Source organism: Amblyomma maculatum, chromosome 2 (assembly GCF_055883805.1).
Source record: "Amblyomma maculatum isolate TAMU_Amacu chromosome 2, ASM5588380v1, whole genome shotgun sequence".
Classification (NCBI taxonomy): Eukaryota; Metazoa; Arthropoda; class Arachnida; order Ixodida; family Ixodidae; genus Amblyomma; species Amblyomma maculatum.
This window is the reverse complement of record NC_139345.1, coordinates 224,359,737-224,373,771: the sequence shown is the minus strand read 5'-3', so window position 1 is coordinate 224,373,771 and position 14,035 is coordinate 224,359,737. Positions and strand designations below refer to the sequence as shown.

Below are 14,035 nucleotides of genomic sequence, written 5' to 3'. Positions count from 1 at the left end.
GGCAGAGAGAGAGAGAGGGATCTCAAAGGGCAAAGCAGCCAGGGGTTTGTTGATGCTGCAGAGCTAGGTGGAATCGTCTCCTGTGACTTTGAGCGGCGCATATGCGCGGGGTGTCTTGAGTTACCGAGCACAATGCGGTCTCCGCGGCGCCGGCTTCCTCCTCGCGTCATCTACAACCGTGCAGCTATAGGATTTCATCCACGAAGATCGGCAGAGAGTCACATATACACACCCCGTGAAAAGGGCATTGTCCCGGCCGGAATGCACACCTGCAGGAAAACCCGCTGCATTTTTCTGGCAATGGATGATTCAGAGCTGTAGCCGGTTTCTGGCCTCAGGAGTCAGAACGGATGTGGTCGCAGTGGTGAAAAGGTTCTCGGTGCGCAGAGAATGGTCATTCTGTTGTGAAAGGATCTCCAACGTTCATTTCTGCCTCCGCCGCGATTTCTGCGGAATCAACTTGGTGACACATGTGAACCTCCTACATATCTGATGCGCATCTCGGTCAGGAACCAACCCTGTTCTACGTCCAGAGCGATCCACTCTGCAAGTGAACGAGCATGAACCCTCCAGGAGACTCATTTATTGTGCCGGGCGGTTTCCTTGACGTTGCGAACGGTTGGACGAAGACTACGATTATCAAGCTCCCTAACGAAGTGCATCTGATGATTCGTACACCAAAGGAACAAAATCCGGATGCTTTGGCGTGCACGAAGGCGAGCCTTTAATTAAAAAAAAATACTGTGCGTCGTGCAAGTGTCAAGTGCGTCATATGCTCCGAGCGGCAAAAACACAGATACTACAGGTATGTATGCATCTAAGCGAAATAGGCATGATGAAAAGTACCTACTGGAGTTTTCACCCAGGCTGTAGCGCACCAGTGATAGCTGCAATGAGGATTTCTTCGGTGCGTGATTGCTTCAGTTGCACCGGGGCCTGAAGGCGATGTATTTTGTCCCTTCTTATCTTTATGTGCGAAACGGCTAGGTAGCTTAGATATCACAGGCGGCTGTGTGCGCTAGGCCGTAATATTTAGCATGTTTTATCGTGACTGTCACCTCACTAACAAGAAAAAAAAAATACGGCGTTTTAATGCACTGCCGTTCGCGAGCGTCATGACCAGCTCAACCACTCGGCTCGCTAACGGCGGTGCATCACAACAAACACCCTTTTTTTCTTCTTTTTAGTCAGGCGGCAGTCGCGATAAAACATGCTAAATATTACGGTCAAGCGCACACAGCCACCTGTGATATCTGCGCGACCCGGCCCCTTCGCACATAAAGAAAACAAACGACAAAATACATCGCCATCAGACGCGCCGAACAAGTGCTCATTGCGGCTATCACTGGTGGGTTACAGGCTTGGTGCAAACTCCGGTAGATACTTTTCATCATGCACATTTCCTTTAGATGCATGCATACCTGTAACGAAGTGTTTTTCGCACAGTCGAGAGCACGCAGTCGGCTGCCAAGGTCGCCCATTCACGTCTTGACGCTTGGTTGCCCTAATCCAAGCTTCACGCCGTTGCAGGTCGCGGCTCGCCGAAGGAAACTTAACAAAACGCGTCTTGCATCCCGGCACGCCTCGAGAGTGGCAGCCGTAAGCGGCACAGGTGGTTGGCATCGTTTTACCGAGGCTGTGAACGTACCGCGCCTCCAGCCCCCGTGCGTTGGCTATGAGTGCGGCGACCAGAAGCGCCGTCGACGCCTCTCAATGTGTTTTCATCAGTCGCCGCTGGGGCTTCGCGCATGCGCAGAAAACTCGCGCAAAAGGCGGATTGGAACGCACCCTTGGGTTAACGCTAGGGGCGGCCCCTATTTTTCGGAAATAGCGTTCGCCCCAAGTCGCCGTTGGGTCGTTGGGTCGCTTGGGTTACGGCAACATGGCGGCGACCGGCTAAGCGGCGGCCGCTCGCCTCGGCACACATTCGTCGTCACCGCTCCATGGTGTCACACGTTCATGGCAAACGAAAGGCCAACGAAGCTTATGCTATGTCTCATGATGCCCGCACCCCCAAATTTTAGCAATAAAACGCCCTATATTTTCTGATTGCTTCCGGATCTAGGCGGACCGAGCTGCTAGGCCTAGCGAGTTCGCCTCGTTCGGTTGCCATGGGGACCAGACGGCGGAGAGCGCGGAAGGTTCAAATGAGTTTTCCCGGCCTCGGCCTGGATTGACAATCGGCCGATTTCGTCTTGTATGACAAAAACAGTTTGTATACCTGGTAGTTTTAATATATTTTTGTGCAATAGTAGCACTTTTTGATTAACAAAATAGCGTTGTTGGCTCTTATATATTTAAATGCTTTTTCTTGGTTTACCGTTGTGGCGCTACAATCGACGAACGCAAGCCCGGCTCCGCTATAGTGCTCTAGAAGATTGGGCAGTGTGTCGACCGCGCCGCGAAATGCATGGGAGCGGGGGGCCGCTTTTGCGATGACGGAGGCGCCGCAGCGCAGAGGGCGCCACCAGCAACTGGTGTGTCAGCCGTCCGGGCGCCCGCGTATGCGCGCTGCGCAGCAGGATGGATACCGCGCGCACTGTACGTTCTTGTTTGCTTGTGCGTCGTCTCGAGCTGTTCGCGACAAGATTTTATAAATATGCCGGTTAATGGGGCTCAGTACTGTTAGCAATCACCTAATTTATTTTCCCTTTTGGCCTTCGGCAACACCTCGCGGAAGCAACATGTACAGGAGCTGGGCTCCGAAGAAAACAGCTTGGAGAGGGCGTACAAATTCAGACTCGCGCACTACGCTTCACTCGCCGTACAGCTTGCTTTAGCATTCCTGAAGCACCTAATTGACGTCCAGAAATGCACTCGTTTTGAAAAGTGTGGAGACAGGTTGTATGAAGAAGTCAAACATGCAACATGTGCGTTCGAGCGCTGACTAAAGCTGGCCACAGTAACCCCATTATCAAAACAGTCAAAAATAGTATATTCTGTTGTTTCACGCGCAGACTATGCCGACTACAATAAGTTACCTGAAGCCACAAGAAAAGTCGGCATTCGAATGAATTAAATATGGTCTACCCCGCATAGAGGTAGAGACATGAAAAACGAACGACACTAGGTAAACGGCTACTAAATAACTAAACACAGTGGGTCAGGAAAGGTGGAAGAAGTGGGAAGTAAAGGATGCACAGAAAAAAAGAGACGTGTCGAGAAAGGGAGAATTAAAGGAGGCACGCAGCGCCGTGAAAAGAGCGACCGCGAATGTGAACAAACGTTTGTAATTGTCGTGCGGAGCAGCAAACGCACGACGGAGAAGAAAGCAGGCAGCTAAAGACGAAGAAAAATGGAGAAATATGACAGGCAATAAAAGAAGGGAAACAATCGAGCTTAAGAACCAAATGGAGGCCTGGGAATCAAGAAAGCACACAAAAAGGCTGCAATCGAACGCGTAGATATAAGCGTCGAAATTTAAGTCAACAGCTTCGTAAAACTGTACACCAATATAAGAACAAACCATTTTAGTTTCTTTCCATAAATTGGAACATTGCTGTAACGGGTAGCTTAAAGGACCCAGAGATGCGCGCTATACTTAAGATTTAATCTCAATGCATTATAGTTTGACAATGACCTAATTGTTCTAGAAAATGTTTTCATTCTAGGTAGTTTTTATTCTGCGTGCTCAAGCAACCGGTAATATGTAAGTCATTGACCCCAGAAGATCGCTCTAGTCCTGTTTTGGTTCACATATAAAAAAAAAAAAAATAAAAAAAAATAAAAATAAAATAAAAAGAATAGCTTTGCAAAAAAAAAAAGAACGATGGAAAATAGAGGACGCAGAGGCTATAGTGCACGCCTAATTCGCTTCCGCTACATAATTCTTCAGCGAAAGAGGTTGTGAGGTCGGCACAATTTTTCGCCACGAACAAAAACTGCGCCATAGGCTCTAAGCTATAGTCGCAATTTACCCAAAAATTTGGCTCGGGTGTACGATCCTTTTGGACGCCTTTGCACTTGAGATTTTGCAACCTTCATGTAAAATGTGGAGGTTCAAAAATGTTACCTATTAGAGCACCAGAAAGCTCACACTTGAAATAATGAAAGTTCATGTGTTTTTGCGGCTTCGCTCTTTGCGAAGTAAGCGAACCACAACAAGAGTTCTCAAAGGGAAAATAATTGAATTCCCTTGGAGTATTCCACGTGTAATATCAACCTTGTTAACAATTATAGCCTGATTATTTCTGCAAAGAGTACCCGTGGGAAGTAGCCCGATTATAGTCCCGCAAGCAGTAGTTGGCGAGTTTATCCAGTCGATTACTCACATTTCCCATACCACACACTCGAAGAATAAACACGCATTAGTGTCCGCATCTGAATTCGGCCTTATACTAATTGCATGTGCATTTGGTGCCCGTCACCGTTTTCGCATTTTTCGTTTTCTTGCGGTGCGCGCCAAGAACTGCATCATATCTGCCAATACGACGCGCAATTATAAGTGTTTTTTTTTTGCTCTGTACCATTTATTGATGCCAATAAAGCGTCCGCTCTCAAGTGCCCACTATGAACGTATTCCCTCGTATACGTATGTGACAGGTTTAATTTTTCATATTTTATCTGAAGTATTGTCCTATAGCTGTACTTGACATTTTTTAAATCTAAACAGCTGGTTCACCCTTTGGTCAGCGGCACGTAAACAAATGTCCGCGATATATATGTATTTGTTAATCACGAACAGAGAATAAATGCTTGAGTCGCGTATATTTTCCTTTTTTTTTTCTTTTTGCCGCTAAATACCGCAGTGCTTTACATTAGAACGGTAATAAATAACTGTGTTTTGCTCGCACACTGTATTTGTAATTTCTATAAGCGGTGATTATAGGGCACATACTATTAAATAGATATATTACAAATTACTGACGATTTAAGATAAACGTTGTTATGTATTAATAAGCACAAGCAGCAAAATGTAAGCAGATGTTCCTAAATAAGGTTTGTAATAAATAAGCTGTTCCTAAGAGACCTTACGAAGCACAAGCTTTGATTCGCATGTATACTGTTATTCTCCGCGTGTTAATAGCGCTCCTCGGCAGTAGCCTTTATTCCCTTACTGGAAGAACGAATGCAAAACCTCACACTTCGTTGAAAACATTAATTACAAGCTCATCTGGACGATTTATGGCTGTCCGCAGGAAGAAATGTTGAAAGAGTTTGAAATAGCGATTAAAACATCGCGCGCTGCTCCTGACTGCCCAAGCGAGCACGGCGTCTCCAGATTAACGTAATGGAATGGCAGGGATGAGTTTAAGCACTTGTAATAAGTAGCCCCTTTATTAAATATCGCACCATTTGCGTAGCGTGTCAAAATAGCTCCAAAGAGAACTGCGCCCCTCCTCTGTACCCCCGCTATCCCCGCGGCCGCTACGCGCCGAGTGGCGAACGTGGCACCCCTGTTGCACGTCGCGCCCTCTCGCGGTAGTCGGTTCCTGTCATCGCAAAAGCGGCCCGCTCTCCGGCGCCGGTCGTCACACTGCCCAATATTCTAGAGCACTATAGCTCCGCTGCGTCGGGAAAACCCCTATTCTAATGGTGAATTCCAATCGCAGAGCAGGAGCACTTCCAGAGCAACGTTTTCTGCTCCTTTCGGAGCAATTGTCTTCCAAACGCAGATCCGGAACACGGATCGCGTCTTCCAAACGCAGAACGGGAGCAATTGCCGAACAAGGGTCGCTCCGCGGAGCAGTGAAAACAACAAAACTGCTCCGCCGAAATCGACCAGACCATCTTTATTGGAATGCTCCGTCGCTTCTGCGCATGCGCCAGCTGAATGAAGTGAGGAGGAATAACTTACCGGACGTGACGTAACATTTGTTTTATGTTTTGTTTGTAAAATGTTTGCCGCCTCTCGTCGCCGTTTCTAGCGATAGGCCGATAACTGGTCGCCAGTGTCGCCGGCTCCGTGATCGCTCGCAAGCCGGACTTGACTGTGGCGATGGTGGCGGACGGGTTTCTTGGCATCGTAGTTTGAATATCGTAGCCGAGTGTGGCCGTGTTCCCAGGTGTTCGTTTCCACTTGTTATAATACTCCTTGAGCTTCGGCCTCGCGTACTGCTATTCGTCAAGCGGCATGCTGTGATATTCCCATGCGTTCTCTTGTTACAGATAGCACCGTCTCCGACCTGTGGACTCTGCGACGCTAGTTCTGCAATGCTTGTCGATGGAACATGCCTGCAGTATGTTGCAAGTAACTGGTGTGGTCAGCATTCCATGTACTTACTTGCATTTCCCGAAATTTATACGAGTCACTGCCTTTGGATAATTCGGAAGTACGTATACAATCGGACTGAGGTGTACAGCGCAAGTAGCGCAACACATGGGATGAGAAAAACTCGTCTCCGATCGAGTGCGTAGTTGAATGGAATCTCGCTGTCATTTTTATCCTTGTCCTCGACTTCGACACCACTATTTAGTAGCAGTGGTAAACTTTAATCACCTCGAAATACCAGTATAAAAAGGCCGGTTGGAGCCTGTAATTTGTACGAAATTGCCTCTCTATCCTGGATTTCAAGAGGTCGGTTAGTGTATCAATTGTTTTGCCATTTTCATTGCGTTTACCGGATGTACAAACAGGAATTCGGTGTCCAATTGATGCAGACAACTTGGCGCCGCTAATCTATTATGAAGCTCCGGTGCAATAGCCAGCCCGGGACTAACCAGGAAATAGAACCTCAACCGGGAAGGCCAGCTATTCATCACAGCTCTCAAGCGACTCGCTGCCGGCATACTGGAATAGTCATGCAACCGTGGAACCAGGTATATATTCAAGTAAACTTCTGTACTTAGAAGTGCCGGGAGGTTGAACGCCTGCGCAAAGAAAAAAATGCTCTCCACCTCTCCCGACGCAGTCCTGCCTCTAGTTTTGCTCCTAAAGCTAAAGACTCGAAGCGCAAGCTGTGAAATTCCTGGTATTTTTGCACAGTTTATCTTCCAGCTGCTTTAGCTTTAGACAGTTCTTGTGTCGAATTCCTGTAGTTTTTTTTTTCTGTGTCACTTTGATTTCACAGTTCCTTATTGCACATTTTCTTGACTCCTCCTTCAGTTTAAAGCATCTGAAAAGTTAGTGGCGATGTATGTACCTAACTATCGCGACCCGCTAAAACTTATTAGGACGAATAAGTGACTGAACCTCATTTTCAATGAGTAGAGTAAGGGAAACATACCTATGGCGGTTTTTGTTTTTCTTCTGTACATGTCATTAACCATGTAAATCTGGGTAGGAAATGAGGACATTGTTTTATTTTCTCTCAAATAGTATGTCAGGTAAAAAAAAATGCACACCTCATTCTCCACTTACCAGAACTACGAACTAAGAAGAAAAAACATTTTCCTCAACATTGTTTAGTCACAGTGGCTGTTGGCTACATAAAGAGCTGCTGATTTCCTTTCTGTTGTCTGGCCAGTAACTTAATAACAGGTTCTCACACTGCTTCGCTGTTTCATCACATTCCATGTGACAGGTACGGTAATGCTGGTAATTCTGCATCCGTTGCTGTAGTCAAGGGTAGCACTGATGAATACGCTCAGTGTTAAGATAGATGTCTCCATAGCTCAGTTGGACGATCCATGTCTGCACTTTGGACTTGGATGTAGGACAAACTGTTTCTCAGGCACGAATGCAGTCGGTACTCAGGCATACTGCCTTTGGCAGCATTGCATGTTGTGTATGAAATGGCATAGTGTGCAGAAGTCCAAAGCATTTTCTGTACAATGTAGCAAATGCTTCACATCTGAAGGACAGTCTGCTGACTTTTTTCAACTATATTTTCTTTGTGACAGTCGAACACTCCGCATCCAGATAAAAAAAGTATACCTAGCTTTAGGGGTAAGAAACATGGCTGGACATTTTAAAATGTAAATTTTCAAAATAGGAATGTTGCTCTGAACATCTTTGAAACTTGACAGTAAAAGATGATGTAACTGCCCGCTGCCTAGATAGCGGGCAGTAACGAGCCCACCATTAAAATGAAGGTCAGTGATGCAGTGATGCCCAACACACAACCTAAGGGGTATGCACAGCCCTCTTGTTCTTTTAAGTCAGCTCCTTAACAAATATTTTTTTTTTTGCACACTACTGAGAATTTTATTAATAGCGCTGGGAGACGAGCATGTATGCAAAGGGACACATTGTCTTTAGCTGGCTTGTGGTGGAAGAAACTATGGCTTCCTCATGAAAGAAAGTACGGCGAATACAATAACAATCCTAACTTCAAAGCGACAGAGCCACGGTGCAAGCATAACAATCATGCCACAAGATGGAAGTGACGCTATGTGATCCCCAGCAGAAGCCTGTGCCTTGCTGTTTCACGGTGGCATAAGGCAGTATGTTTGCAGTTGTAAGGATTTTGCAATGTCTCACACACAATATTGCATCATTGGATGCTCAATGCACCTGCGTGAAGTGCCCACCAGGGGTGAAATTCTACTGTTTATTCCAATAGCAGCAGGAGCACTGGGAATTTCTGTGTGCATTGCATAAAAGGCTGCACGTGTATAGCTTTATGTTGATCTGTTATATCACGGTGCAAAGGTGCACATGTTTTGCAGCATTCTTAGGTTTGCTAGTAACCTGAAATGCCAATAGTTTCTTCGACACATTTTATGTTGTCCTTGTTCTTTAGTTAGTTTTTTGTTTTGTTTTTTTTTCATAAGTAAGACCTCTGCCCTTGTGTAAAGTGTTCATTTGCAATTTCTCATCAATATAAGAGTCATAAATATTGCTTGTCCTATGCGACACATCAACAAAAATAGACATAACAACTGCTTCCCCTCTATAGTCTCGGATACAACTTAAGTCTGCAGTAACTGCCATGCACAATATCTTCGTCACAGAAAATAGTCTGTTTAAGGTCTTTCTGGTTACCTAAATAAGAAGCTAACCATCAGACAAAATTACCAGCTGAAGAATACTATCAATGCTTCTTGCTTGTTCAGTGTACTCACACATCAAAAACTGATTGTTTACCGTTCAGTGGAGTAACACACATGCCGGGAAACATTCATTGTTCATTGTTAGCAACTGCTGTTTTCTTTAAGTTCTATCCTACTTATACCATCCATGTCATGCCCCCAAACATAGATGTTTAAATGAAATCACAACAAAACAAAGTCTACCACCCATCACAAAAAAAAAAAAAATAGCAGGCGGCCGACACCAGAGCTCCGAGAACTTCTGCTCGCTAAGAGGTGACATGCCCGCTCCAGGTGGAACCAGACCTCCGTCCATACTTTTGCAAGCACTTCGTGAATTCCCAGGTTTTGACACCTCTCCTCTCCTCCAATGTTAGTTCGCGGGGGAGCCCCTGAAGGTGACTTAAATAAGACGAATAATGTTTCATTACAGCTATAGTTTAAAGCACTCAGTTACTAATTTAAAAATAGCTATTAGTTAAATAAGGCTGGTGATATCTATCACAGCTAAGAAAAATATTTTGCCCATGGCAATGCCGTCACCGTCCCTAGCTTAGAGAAAATATAATTCCTGCGAAACAGATATTCTGTTACTATTGTCATCACAGGGAAAGATCTACAGAAATGTGCCAGTATTTTTACTCTTCTCCAGCAGCAAACTTCCCCTTATTGTATAGCTAAGTACTATTAGAAATTTCATATGTTTAGTAAGAAAGCAGACAGAATTGAAAACACACCCACTGTTGAATTTCTTGAGAAATTGTAATGAAAGGAATGCCTTCACTCAGTGCCTTCACTCAGTGCTGTACACAGCTGAGAGATTTTGATGGGCAGTATGTAAAAAAAAAAAAAAGGTAAGTAGCAAACTTCGGAGGCTCACTGAAGTACAGATGCCTGTGGGACTAATGTGCAGCAACTCAATTTTTTTGTCTAAGTTATCGATTAGATATAGAATTGCTTCTCAGCTTTTACATACTTCCAGTTATTTAAGTTTTGCACTGCTGCTTCCCTAAAGGGACACTGCAGACAGTTTTATCCTGCTCGTCTAAAAAAATCATTATATGGATTCTTCCAGGTAGGTTGATATTTTTTCGGCAGCAAGATGTGCATTTATTACTCGAAAAACAATCAAAATGCAACATTTGATTTGCACCTGTGGTGTCATGACCAACGGACTACTTGTAGAGTAAAACCCATTCGCAGCACGAATAAAACAATGACAAGAAGGCAGTAAGCTTTGCTCTCACAGAAATGGCGTAGAACAGTCTAAAAAATTGTTGTGGCCTGTAGCACAGCATGGCTGCCCAAGAAGATAGAGTTACGGACTCGGCCGATGGAAGCCTTCAGCGTTACCAATTACCCCCTTCCCCTCTGACCTACAAGACTAGTGGAATAAGGGAGTAATTACTCATAAGCATCCACCAAAGCACAGCGATAAGGCTGCAAAGGAAAGCTACGCAGCTTTATCAAAACCTCTTTGGTTGAAAAAGCTGCTTATCTTTTCTTGTAGCAATAGGGCTGCCATCGGGTGGATGGCAATGAGTAATCACTTTTTATTGCAAGTCTGCCTGCTTAACCTTGGAGGGTTTCCCTAAGGCATATGAAATGGACATTAGACATTTTTTTTTTTTAATTGACCATGTGTTCAAATTTTTTGTGTCTGCATGGTCTTGCTTTGTGACTAAACTGTCCACAAGTGGAAGTTGATGAAGACAGTGATGCACAGCATGAGAAAGTGGCTGTATAATGCGTGCAATGTCAAGGTGAAGCTATAGCTCAGTTGTTTAATGCAGCGCCTAGAGAATCTGACCTGTGTAGTTTGCCATGGGCTCAAATCACATTTGTAGCCGTGTGCCATTTATATGCTTTTTATTATGCACCCATCACATGGTGCATGGCATCACACTCCAACAACAAGAGAGTGGCTTTAGTGCCTCAGGGCTTCAGACCAGAAATTTCCTTGCAGGCAATTTTTCATTCTGCGCATGCACCATACTGTTGTACATGCACAGACCACAAGGTCACAATTCAGAAAATGTCATGTAGGCATCACAAATTTCTCCAGGAGAGCCCCCTTAATCCTTACGAGATGCAGCTCATGCTGCAAAACACACTTATCATCATTCAGTAGTGAACGGCTGTGTAGTACATTGGAGATCTGCCCAAGTAAACAATAAGTAACGTCACCGCGGTTTACTTACAAAAGTGGCCATTGGTGGCTTAGCTGTATTTTAGTTTCCATACTTTTGTAATCTATAAAACTTCTACCATAGAAAAAGCCTGTGTTTCATTATTAGAACACAGTAATTTATTGGTATAGACCAAGTTCATTTTGCCCTCACTATTCCCTTAAGTTGTTCTCATTTGTATGTGGATAGGTCAAGAAAGCTGTGCATACAGTGCAGGCAGTTGATAAGGGGGGAGGGGAAGAAACCGTAATGACATTCATGGTGAGCTTTATCATATTGATCGTATTTATATGATGTGAGCAAGAACGTTCTGATGCATTCTAGCAATGCGAGGAGGTGAAAGCTGTCTTATTGAAAGGCCAGGACACTGATTGCGGGAAGGTGCTGCTGAGAGGTTTGTGATGACCAGAGCCTGTTTAATTCATCAGCAGGCCTCACTGCACCATAATTATAATATGACATGAACGGCCAACACTTAAGTTGCGCTGACATATTCATGCGTTGTATGCATGCACAGTGTACGTCATTTTTGGTTGCTGAGTGGGCTTACACATATTTTTGATGTGATACCCAAAGTGTGAGCTCTTTTTTCTTTTGCCTTCTCTCGTGCAGATGTCCGTGCTTAGGCTACACATGACCACCTCTCTTGCATATGCTCTGGTCGACGGCTGGCAGTGATGCCCGTTTAGGTAACTTTTGGGTCGTCGAACATCGGACCTTCACATTTGGATGAATCCATCGTCAACTGGTTACAGGAGAATGATTCTCTCCTTGCTCCTCCAGGAGAGAAGCCTAGCACATCTAATCTGACCCCTTTCCTGGCACCTGCACGCCCTTTTTTTGTTGACGAAAGGTGTGGCCGTATATATGAAATAAATAATTGAAGCAACAAATAAATCTTGGCAATTTGCAAAATATGCTTGCGCATTTAATGCCAGTACACTTAACCTAGCAATTACATTTCGTGACATTCTGTGAATTGCAATGCATGTCTGCTAATTATTACGATTGCTGGATGTGCTGTAGCAGTGTACCTGGGCAGCTGTTTTCCCTCTTTGTGGTGAAGTTGCCACTCTTCTGTTGGAGCAAAGATTGTGTTACTTCAGAATATTTTCTCACATGCATCAGTGCATACTTTGCTTGAATGCTTCAGTGCGCCCTTTTAAGGGTACTGAGGACAACTCCATTGAGTCATTGGTCTCAGTAAATATTTGATTATTTCTCTCATTATGGCTGTGTTTGTCTGGCAGCAATTGTGGCATATAGTATTTATTGGTGAGAAAATTTAAATTGGAAGCCTTCCCATGAGTTTATTCATGATGACCTTGCTGAAAAGGACTTGTCACTGCCACATTAGAGTGGCTCAGGACACAATATACCTTGCAGTAATCTGCACTAAAACTTCTGTGTGGAAGCATGCATTTTACTTGCAAAATTGGCCGGTAATGGCAGCATCTTTGTTCTGTTTTTTGGTCTTTCCATCCTTTTAAAACCTCTGCTTTCATTTTAAGTGGTCTCTTTAATGGTTTGTGGGGTTTAACGTCCCAAAGCGACTAGTGTGGTCTCTAAGATTAGAACACTGTATCTTAGCGATACAGGAAAACTGCTTTCCATCCTCCTTAGTGTCCCTTCAAAGGAATCCGACAATAAAACAATTCACAATAAGTATTTCAATATGTATTGCCATTTGCCTACTTTGTGCCCGTGGCTAATTTTAGCTTGTTTTACTTCACAAAAGGTTGTTTAACAAAATAAATACAGTGTAAATTTCACTGGTGACTAATTAACCATATTAACAACTCCCTCTTGTGTAAACTCACTGAACATCTGAAATATGTTTCGTCAGCACTTCACTACTTCTGGGCTGCCATGAATGGCAGCTATGGCATGTGACTTTTATGGTAGGCAACCACCTTGGCAGGAATGTTGCTTTGTGAGCTGCGTCGATTAGTGTCTGCCCAAGACTTGGACATCACTTAGGAATATACACGGTCAGCAGTAGGACTGTGTACATCGGACCTGTGTTGGCAGTCACTTTTTCAGAATTGCAGCGTTGGAACCAAGGACCATATGGTATTACCTTGGCCTGCATGCATGACAACACAACAAACACAGGACATAATTCCGCCTAATTGACAGGATTAAAATTCCATGCAGGCCTTGTGCTCAACACATCACTAAAGGCAACAAGCACTGTTTGCCATGTCAGTCACAGCAATGGTTCTAGCAAAACTACTTTCAATGTGTAGTGTTTAATATTTTTAACAGTGCAAATTTACGCAGTTTTGTTACTCTTGCAATGATTTATGTCCATATACCTTTTTTATCCCATAGCTTCAGTTGGCTATCATGACATATGGAGTATTTTGTGACCACCCGAGGGTATTGAATGTCCTGAAATCGAGATGCATGTGTGTATTTTGACACTACACAGCCAATATGCAGTCCGCAATAAATGTTCCGTCTTGCGCTGGCAAGCAGACTGCTTAAATCTTTGAAAATGCAACACATCATTAGCATGATTGTGTGAAACAATATGAAGGGATATCAGTCCATATCTTTGCAGCTTTCACAGCTGGCCTGTTTTCCCTAAGGCAGAGGAAATAATTACTTGGCTAACTTTGTTTTTGGTGCATGCTGCAACTAGTGGCAAGGGCAATGACTGGACAAAGATGGAATCACGAACGCAGCACTGTTTGTTTATTGTTTTGACACTAGTGTACATGCTTGTCTACAATGATAAGCACAACAGGGGAAGTAGAAATAACAACGATTGAATAGGATGCCGTGGGATGTTTTCTGAAAAAAAAAGAAAGAAAGAAAAACTACAGGAATTCGACACAAGAAGAACTGTCTAGAGCTAGAGCAGCTGGAAGATAAATACTGTGCAAAAATACCAGGAATTTCACAGCTTGCGCTTCGAGTCTTTAGCT

At 44.1% G+C, this 14,035-nt stretch overlaps 1 long non-coding RNA gene across 1 annotated transcript; it reads left to right on the top strand.

Annotated features, from left to right (window-relative positions):
• Positions 1-5,541: 5,541 nt before the first annotated feature.
• On the top strand, positions 5,542-12,182 carry LOC146201382 (uncharacterized). Its single transcript, XR_014705329.1, has 3 exons — positions 5,542-6,202; positions 6,601-6,759; positions 11,715-12,182. It is a non-coding gene; the product is annotated as an uncharacterized LOC146201382 (long non-coding RNA).
• The last annotated feature ends 1,853 nt before the right edge of the window (positions 12,183-14,035 follow it).